General features: G+C 37.7%; 1 long non-coding RNA gene across 1 annotated transcript; it reads right to left on the bottom strand.

Moving 5' to 3' along the window:
* Window positions 1-353: 353 nt before the first annotated feature.
* Window positions 354-1,909, bottom strand: LOC149919486 (uncharacterized). The gene is made up of 3 exons (XR_016463608.1): window positions 1,828-1,909; window positions 1,552-1,672; window positions 354-474 (listed from the first exon to the last, which is right to left on the bottom strand). It is a non-coding gene; the product is annotated as an uncharacterized LOC149919486 (long non-coding RNA).
* Window positions 1,910-10,457: the final 8,548 nt, after the last annotated feature.

Raw genomic sequence — 10,457 nt, forward strand, 5'->3', positions numbered from 1 at the left:
GCTAGTGCCTGCACCTTTACAAAGATGTTGAATTTTGATCTGAATATTTAACATGATGAACAATCCATCATATTCCAGAATCAGATATTATTTCAGTTAATTAAAAATTAGTCACCTGCGTCTCCATGAAAGTCTGCCTTTTTATCCCAATTACCTTTATTTTTCCTGCGGCCTTTTCACCACCAAGAATGTTACTATGTGTGTCTTCATCATGCAGCAGAGCTCATAGCAAACACCTCCAAGATAACTATCATTCAGAAGACCCACATGGATCAACTTCTCAATAAGGCTTATAAAATTCTGCTCCACAGCCATGTGAACACAGCAGAAAGACCAGAAAACTTCTGCTTTACGTTTATTTCAAGAGATTGTATCTGTCAAGTCACACCACAGCTTCAGACTTACAGTGAAAAAAAAAGTCTCTGCTCCAACTTATTTCATCAGTTTCCTATTCTTCATGAAGTTTCTGCAATACTAGGAGACACAAAAAAAAAGGTCACTTTTATCTCATAATACCAGCAATATTACTGTAAATTCATCATTTATCTGTCCATTTTACAAAAAAAAAAAAAAAAAATTGCAATGGGAACATCAGTCTGTTCCTTTTCCAAACCCAAGGTTTCATTCAGCAGACAAAGGACTTTCTACTGCTGGCTGTCACTGTGCTAATCCCTTCCTAGAATGTTCAAAACCTGGCTACCTGGGGTCCTTGTTACTTAGGTTTAGCTCTCTTCCATTCTAAATAGTTTCTTGTATAACCTGGAATCACAGAATCATAGAATGGCCTGGGATGAAAAGGATTACAATGATTATCTAGTTTCAACCCCCCCTTGCCATGGGCAGGCTGTCCAGAGCCACATCCAGCCTGGCCTTGAATACCTCCAGGGATGGGGCTTTCACAACCTCCTTGGGCAATCTGTTCCAGTGTGTCACCGCCCTCCGTGTGAAAAACTTCCTCCTAATATCTCCCCTGTCTCAGTTTAAAATCATTCTCCACTGTCCTATCACTATCCACCCTTGTGAACATTTCCTCCCCGCCCCCCCCCCCCCCCCCATATACCCCCATATATACACTCCCTTCAAATACTGGAAGGCCACAATGAGATCTCTCCAGAGCCTTCTCTTCTCCAAGATGAACAAGCCCAGCTCCCTCAATCTTTCCTCATAGGAGAGGGGCTCCAGCCCTCTGATCACCTTAGCAGCCCTCCTCTGGACGTGCTCCAAAAGTTGCACATCTTTCTTGTGCTGGGGGCCCCAGGCCTGGACACAGTACTCAGATGGGGCCTCACAAGAGCTGAGCAGAGGGGGACAATCACCTCCCTCTCCTGGCCACTCTGCTTTTAATGCATCCCAGAACACAGTTGGTTTTCTGAGCTGCAAGTGCACTGCTGGCTCATGTTATCTGTTACCTTTGCTGAGAGTGCACTCAATGCCATTGTCTATAGGAAATTCAGAGTAGGAGGTTTCAGAGAATCACAGAATGGCTTAGATTGGAAGGGACCCCATGGACCATCAGGTTCCAACCCCCCTGCCACAGGCAGAGCCACAAACCTCCAGATCTGGTGCTAGACCAGGTTGCCCAGGGCCCCATCCAACCTGGTCTTGAACACCTTCAGTGATGGAGCATCCACAACTTCTCTGAGCAGCCTGTGCCAGCAGCTCACCACTCTCTCTGTAAAGAACATGACATCAAACCTTAACTTTCCCTCCTTGAGATTAACACCATTCTCCCTTGTCCTATCACTGTCAACCTGAGTAAAAAGTTGACTCTCCTCCTTTTTGTAATCCCCTTTTAAATACTGGAAGGCTGCAATGAGGTCTACTCACAACCTTCTCTTCTTCAGGCTGAACAAGACCAGCTCATTCAGCCTGTCTTCGTTAGGGAGATGCTCCAGCTCTTCGATCTTCATGGCCCTCCTCTGGACCTTCTTAAAGAGCTCCTCAACTTTCCTGCATTGTGGGCCTCAGACCTGGATGCAGTACTCCAGATGGGCCTCACGAGGGCAGAGCAGAGAGGGACAATCACCTCCCTGGAGGAAGCAGATATGCTAGAATGCACCATTCTTTTACGTATTAATTCATTATTCTATTTCCTAGTTTCAGATTGAAAATAAAACAAAGAAAGAAAATCAAAATAATCTGTCTTTCTCCTTACAATCTCAATCCAAATATATATTGTTATCAACCTTTTCCACAACATCAGTATTATTCCTGATAATAATAATCCGTTGTTTTTTTTATCCATCTTCATTTTCAGTGGTTAGTTCTGCATACTGACTCAGTTTTTGCTTTTCCTGTTCTGAAATCTTCAGTGAGACCAGAAGTTTGTAGTTTCCTAAGGATCATTCCTTCAGTGAAGCTGGATTGTTCTGTTTCCAACTGCTTTTCTCTACCATATCTCTCTCTTCAGTGCCTCGAGTCTTTTCTGACTGTTACTACATTTCATTTACATGCAGGCTAATCAAAGAAAAGGTCTCCTAAACAAAACCAACTCCCCGCTGTGAGAATGATTTGCTGTAATTGCAGTCAGCATTCAATCCATGCACAAGCATAGTCTTCTGTCTTTTCCAAAATCCTCCTACTATAAATTATTTTTCTACTTTAAGTCATTGCTAACCACGAAAGACATATTGTTTCCCATGTCTAGTTCCATTCTTGCCAAAAATCAAGACTAGAAAGAAGAAAACTATTTGGTTCCAAACACCCATGGTATGTTGGAATTTACTTACAAGGCTGAACTAAATTATATGCCAGCACCAAAGGATTGTCATTCATAGTTTAGCTCCAGTGGAATTTGAATGGTCAGTTACCACTAAAGAGTAGAGCTATGGATGAAGCCCAAGTCAACTGAAAGGAAAAATAATTCAGACAACAGCAGGCTTCAAAAAATGCTAGTATGCAGTAAATGCAGTATTCAGTACTGTCTAGGCTGGTGTCTCTCAGCAAATCCCTTTCTGTAGTTTCTAAATTGCTTTGGACCATATAACAGGACTCCAGTTCAGCCAAAACTTTCAGATGAGTGTCCTGAATGTTAGGTCTAAATATAACACAACAACTCATCTCCCATCCAAATTTCAAAGGCTATTTTTTTTTTAAATCAAATTAGAAAAATATGACATGTTAAATAGAAATATGCTGCTCTGCAGCGTGAAGAAGAAATAACCAATTCCCCGTCATCCCACATAGTTCATAGATCCATTTTGTTCAGCCAAGAAACTCGCAATGGATTTCTGTGATACAACCTCCTCTGGTCTAAGAGAACTAAAAAAACCCCAAACAAACAAAAAATCAAACAACTTTGGCTGTTCTTCTCTTTGTGCCTCTTCTCAGTAGCTGTGCAGCGTGGATCCCACTGGAGAACCTTACAGAGTATGACTGCCTCTCTGCTGGCTCCCTCTTCTAGCTTCTGCGTGCAGCTTCTGAGAAAAGGGCTCCTTTCATCTTCCCTTACAGTACTCCACCTGGCAAAAGAAAAAGGCAGCCTGCCACTCTTCTCCTAAATCAGCGCCTTTTAAACATGTTCATCAATTAGATACACGGTGAATAAACAAATTTAAGCATAGGCTGTCAGAAAGCAGGTAAATATTATCCCCTGGCAAAAGACCTGGAGGACACATCTGCTCTCAGTACTGGAGGATTATATTTGGAGCTTTTATAGCAATACTCATAGCAAGTCAAGATTAATTCAGAACTGCCAACTTGCTCAGGCCTCAGTAATACAAGCGCATAAAAACTGCCAGACTAGGTCAGTTCCACTTCCAACAGTAGTCTGCTAATAGATGCTTTGGGAAAGATTGTAATAGGAATAGCATGATCCAAGCATAGCCTCCTAGCTTCCAGCAATGAGTGGTTAGGGATTTCATGAGCAGGACATTGCATCTGGCCATCACATTTAATAGCTACCAAGGGAACAGCCTTCCATGAGCTTGTCTAATCTGTCTTTGAATCCGTTTTTGCTTCTGGCCTCCACAGCATCCTATGACGGTAATCTTATTACAAATAAAATGCAGTATTTTTATTGCAAATATGAGAAACAAGTCTGTCTTCACCAGGCACAAGTGTTTGTTACTTGCTGCTTTGTATGATGAAAAATAGATAAGCAATCTATTTTGAGCACCTATTCACCTTCTTCAAACAATCCACAGTTTTATAATCCTCCATCATATCCCATTTCCAAGCAGTTCTCACTTTTGATTCAATTTCTTCTGTTTTATTCTTCCTTACTTTATAAGTGCTGAAACTTCAGTTGCATTTTAATTGTCATGAAAGTCATTCCCTTTGTCTTTGAGAACTTTATGCAACCCCCAGATATTTATAACTGTGACATTCTATCTAGTTGTGCATCATAATGATTTGGTTTTATTGTACAAAATATTATTTTCTCTTCTATAGTATTTTTGTTTATGCAGTTATAAGTACAAAATAAAATAACAACTGTACCCTTGTGTAACACCTAAAAGCTGAGTCTAAAGAGTAATTTAAAATAACTTATCTGTGTAAAAATTAACCCACATTAAAAAAAAATTGTTTTCATAAATAATACGCATTAATTCTGAATTATAAGTGGCATTGTTCTGCAGGTCCATATCTGATGGCATAAATTAGGCAACATCACTACATCTGAAATTACTCTGTTTCTGTGAATCATTGTATGTTTCTTCTCGACAACTCATGAGCAAACATCTTGGCTAACCTTATTGTGTCTTCAGAACAGCCATCCGTTTTTGGCAAATGGATACAGAGGAAATTCAGTCATATAGGCTTTCAACATATATAAAAATTCAGAAGGCTGACACAGCAGACTGTGATGCAGTGTTAAGATTTACTTATTTTTTCACATTTTTATACCATAACACAGTAAAACACCAAAATAGTTGTTTAAACAGTATGCATGAAAATAGCTAAACTAAAGAAAAAAAAATCAGTAATTAATGAACTTATTGTCTGTGTGTGAGAATTGGGGAACACAAGCAATATGAGATAAATTCAGACTCAGACCTTCTGTGATGAATGCAAATGATTCCATTTATATTATCCTACCACACAGTGATATCCTACATTTTGCAGCAAAGTACAACAACTTTTTTTTTTTCCCCAGTATTTTTATCTTGTGAAAGAGAAGTGAAGCTGTGGTGCTGTTCTGTTAGGAAGCTTTTCCTAGCAGGGCTATCAATCCAAGAACAGTCCTACTGAAAGACACATTACACATCATCATATTTTTTGCCTGAAAAATGAGTAGCGCAGTTTGACTGGTAGGACTTCTCACAAAAGAGTTCAGACACCTGGACAACAAAAAGGTAGAGAACGAGAGAGGGAAACATCGTTTATAAGAAATAAATGAAATAAAAAGTTTTTTAAAAATCTCCTTAATTTGAAGCAAGACAAAATTGAAGACCAGTAGAGAAGGCTGCCTGAGGCAATTCTAACTTAATGCAATCTGGAAAGCAAAGGATAACACTTCAACTGTTTCATCAACTGTCATTTTATAAACATAGTCAATTCTTTTTTTGGAAGCAGTATAAAACACTATCTAATTTTAAAAAACAAAGTACACAAGCATAAATTATTTGGCCAGTTTGCACAAAATAGTTCTATGATTCTACTTTAAGATAAAAGATATAGTGAAAATGTTAATTATGCTCAAGACAAAATGACTAGAAGATAAAACAAACTTACATATAAGACAAAGTATTTTCTAATTAAAGTTGTCATATTTTCATTAAATTTTGGGAACATTATAATTCAGTTTTAAGTAGCAAATAATCATCAGAATTTTACGAATGCCAATGAAAAATCAGCAATCTGAAAAACTGATATAAAGATTATCTTTAACATTTGTTTTTCTTCTAGAAGAGTGCTTCCCTGAAACAAAGCATTCATTGATGCACACCTATAATGTTGAAATAACAGCAATACTTTTTTGGTTTTGTGGAAATTTAAAATGAAGAACTGGAACAGCTCAGAAATCAGGACTAGACAGGTCTAGTTCTAGACAGGTCTGGAAATCCAATACATCCATACCCTGCCGCTGGGGAAAAGCATCCTTTATTTTCTCAGCTCAGATTTGAGAATCCAAAGTCCAGTTCTTGCACACAACTAGTTCTTATGTCCCCTGGTCAGCACAACATGAGCCTGTACCTTCTCTTGCATTTTGCCAAACTGCCTGTAACAAGTGTAGTCATCCCATGCAGAACATAATCCAAGCACTATGTGGGAGATGTACATACCCAGAAAAGAGATATTGCACCCAGACCTGCAAAGGAGCAGGACTAAGTGAGCAGGAGTGGCAGACAGCAATGTTTACCACCATGTACCAGATCAATGGCTAGAGAACAAATGCTGGGCTAAAACTCTCTCAACGGCACACTTGTTCAGTTCCTCATTTCCTTTAGTCTCACATAGTCCATGTCCACCTCAGTCAATGTGTAAGTCTGAACAGAAGTTAAATCTGCAATATACCACTCAGTTATTTTCCTATTGTAAAATAAACTGAGCAAGAGACAACATCCTGTTTCGCATCAGAAATAAAGACTAATGCTTTGCTCTGGTAGTGTCAGTATGCTGTGCTAGAATGAACTGCTTTGATTTCAAGACGTTAAATACACTAGTTAACATCTTTACAGAATATGAAGATTGTTCTTTTTTTTTATTCCATTTGCCATTTTCAAAATGTAGTATATGGTGTTATCAACAAACTAAGAACATCATTATTTATCCAGAAGGCAATAAACACACAAAAAGATATTTTAGTAAGGAGGTAGGCATGAATAAATACCTAAAAAGACTCAGCACCTTGAAGTACTAGCAAGTTAGGGTCCTTGAGTACTCAAATTGACAGCTTTTAGAAAGATCAGAGAGCAAATTCCTGAAGTTTTCTGAAGAAAAATCTTTAAGATCTGTTTTTCAGGTTGGGTTATCCAAATTTTGGAGGAGTCCAAATGATTACTCAGCAGAAAATACCACCTATGTAGCCTGTTCCATTTTAATTAGGAAAAAAAAAAAAAAACAAATTAAAAAGAGAAATCTGCATTCTGAACATAATTGTAATCAGTAGAGTTTAAGAAAGATACATTCAATCTAGTGCTGTTGCAAAGCATGGTCACTAGGATGATTGTTTAGGCTCGCCTAACAGATGCACATTAGCTAACAGAGGGATAACAAATGAGTATAAAATGATCATGACTAAATTCAGACTCAAAATTTTGGGAAAAAAAATTGTCTATCAGAAAGTAAAGCATTATAGCAGAAAGCTCTAGAGTTAATTAAATCTATTGCCTGGAAGACTGCAGCAGGAAGAGCTATTGAATTTGCATGCCTGAATCCAAAGGCAATTCTTATTATTCTTCTTCTTAAAAGTGATATACACCTGGCACTCAAATGGAACTCCAGAAGAAGAGGAATATTTTCTATAATTGTGCTCCTAAACCTGCTAGATTACACAGATGGGATTTTAGATCTTGCATATTCAGAATTTTCCTGTGGTTTCAGGACTAGGAAATGGATTCAAAACAATTACTCGCCAGGTGATGTACTACTTCTGATTTGTCATCAGAAGTTTTGCCTGGGTAGGACAGGTTGACTCTTTGTCTCACACACTCTCTCTCTGAGTTCATACAACTCTGAGATTGAGAAAAAAAATCTTGGACAAAAGAAGCACTCATGGGGAGACACAGGAGGAGATAATTTAGCTAAGCCTAATTTAGCTTCTGCTTCAAAACTCATGTCAGAGCTTGCTTTATCACTTCTCTGCTGTTGAAATGTATGGCATGTTGCTATAAACATGACAGCATTTAAAAAAAAAAAAAAGAAAAACACATTCGTTTATGGCTGGCTGCTTTAGTAGCTTAGTGAAAGTCAAGTGGATTATTTTTGCAATATGTTCTCCCCTATTAAACCTTCTGTCCAAGCCTGACAGGAACCAAGGGTATCCCAGAAGAGTGCACTCTAAACTACAGTTTGGGGAAGCTACTAAAGCTGCCATTCTTGCTTTTATTAGCCATCTTCACTAGCAAGAAACTTGGGTTTTGTTCTTGGCTGCATTTCTGTGACAAGTGTTTCCAATCTAGAGCATTAATGTTTGACCTGCTCAAACAAAAATATTCCCTTGGAGCTAAAAGGGAAAATTCAGTTGGATATCTATGAAGCTTCATTCATTTCACTCCTAAATGTGATCCAAACAGGAGGTAGAAAGGTCAAGAGAAATCCAGACAGCTGAGAAGCATATTGGGTCCTCAGTTAAAAAATATATGGAGAGTTCAGCAGATAGCAGTAATCCTTCCTGGTTTTAGTTATGGGTTGCCAATTATCCTAATTTCTGATAGTATAACTGGCTGCTTTTAAGGGGTTTTCAATATCCCTACATGTAACTACTACCAATAATTAAGAAATCAAAGGTTAGAATGTTATCTTCTACTTACTTCATTCACCAGATCAGTGTTAAGACCCTATTAACATATTATAAAACATTAATAGATGTTTTATTACCAATTATATTTCAGGATTAGTTTTAATATAAATGCCCTGTTGTTAAGTGTATGTCATCTCATTGATTCTACTACAATGTACCAAATGTGGTAGATAAAAATGGCTAATAACTCACTCATGTAATGTTACAGGTACATTTGGTACCTTTCTATCCCCTGATTATAGACATATCAGCTCATTAAACACTAGTGTAAGAACACTAGCTGAGCCCTTCCTTTTATCAAACTACCAGTGTGAATCCAGAGGCTAAGCCCTTCTCTTTTAATGATTCTGTAGTACTGCCTTCATAATCGGAGGAGGCTGGGAAGAGTGGAAGGAGAGCACACAGTGCTTCAATCAGCCTTTATAGCTACAGAGGTTTTCTTTTTTCATGTCTGATTTCAAGCATGTTTTTAAATGTCCTCTTGTGCCCTTCTCTGGTTGTTTCTTTTATTAAAAAAAAAGTGTTGATGTTAAATATCAGAAAAGCTGCTGCACTTGCATTGATGGCACATTGACAGAATGACTTTATACAGTCATTTAGAAGCAGAAGAGTAGTATAGACTTAATGGCAAACTTGTATATTTGGTAAACAACATGCATATACTAAATAATATAAATATGCAAAATAAAATATTTTATAAGTGAGAATCTAATTTGGAACCATTAGAGATCAAGGAGATGTTTATTTCTAGAAAGAACATGACAGCATTTCTTGTGTCTGCCTTAATGAATTAAGTCAGTCTTTTTTTTTTTTTTTTTGGCTCCCACTCCAATTGCATATAAACTGCAGGTTGTTTCACATCTCTAATGGGCTCTATCTCTTGATGCTTTAAAGGGATAAAAAGGTTTTGGCTTCAGTCAGAACTGAGCCTGCACCAACTGAAAGCTCTTCCTTTACCACAGGAAACTTAGCCCTCCAGCTATTGACACGAAAGTCCTTCCCTTCCAGGTTTATCAGTCATCAGAAGGAAAAATAGATTCAGAACTAAACACAGAGTCCCTTACAGATTCCCTGGTAGGACACAACTGCCTGAAAAGGGTCAGCCCACAGGGCCCCCCCGCTCCCTCCACAAAAAAAAAACACACAAGAAAATAGTCACTGCAGAGAGTTTATTAACAAGTCCAACTTCAGGCACACACAGCTACCTGTGAGCCTCTGTTCTCTCTTGTACCATTTGCCCATGGTTTGTCTTTTCCTTTTCTTTCCCTCAAATATGATTTTCTTGTTGCTATGTTGAGGTGGAACTGATTGATCTCACCATTACTCATTAACCCTGTGTTTACCAGTATTGTCTGTATAGCTGGTCATGTGTCACCATTGGAAGGCATAAGAAACGTTTCAGCTGAAATATATAACATAGAAATATAATAGTGCCCATCTGACTCTTGGATGATTTTCACGGCCAAAGGCAAGATGAAAAGTAATAATTCTACAGAAGATGAAGATTTAAGGTTTCTCATCTTTTCTCAGCTGAATATTTAGATAAAATGCATTTTATAGCTGCCAAAAAGAAATTACAGCATATACCACAATTTGCAGTTCCACTACCCAAGATAAACTAATACCATATGACAAACTGATTCAACAGACTTATTCTGTTATTATTACCTGTTTTAGAATTCCCAAATAAAATCAGTCAGCTGCAATGCCTACTGTGTCTCCCAGAGTTCCACTAGTTCTCTTGGTATCTTAAACACTACTGACTGTCAGAAAGAGAAAGTTTATATTAGTGCCATGAAATATCATATCAGATAATTAAGTTGTCTAAAACAGAGGTTAGAAACTTATTTTAGAACCTTCCATATATTAACACTTTAATAATATTAGTAGTTAATAAGACATATCCTTAAGGACTTTTAAATTACTCTACAAATGAGATCCCTGGAAATAGTATTATTTGCATTTCATACTGAGGAACTTGAGAAACACAAATGCTATTAGGCAAAAACATAAACGGTGATTCAAGTATAGGAATAGAAATGATGGCACA

The sequence above is a fragment of the Phasianus colchicus genome, chromosome 1 (assembly GCF_987193195.1).
Source record: "Phasianus colchicus chromosome 1, bPhaCol1.hap1.1, whole genome shotgun sequence".
Classification (NCBI taxonomy): domain Eukaryota; kingdom Metazoa; phylum Chordata; class Aves; order Galliformes; family Phasianidae; genus Phasianus; species Phasianus colchicus.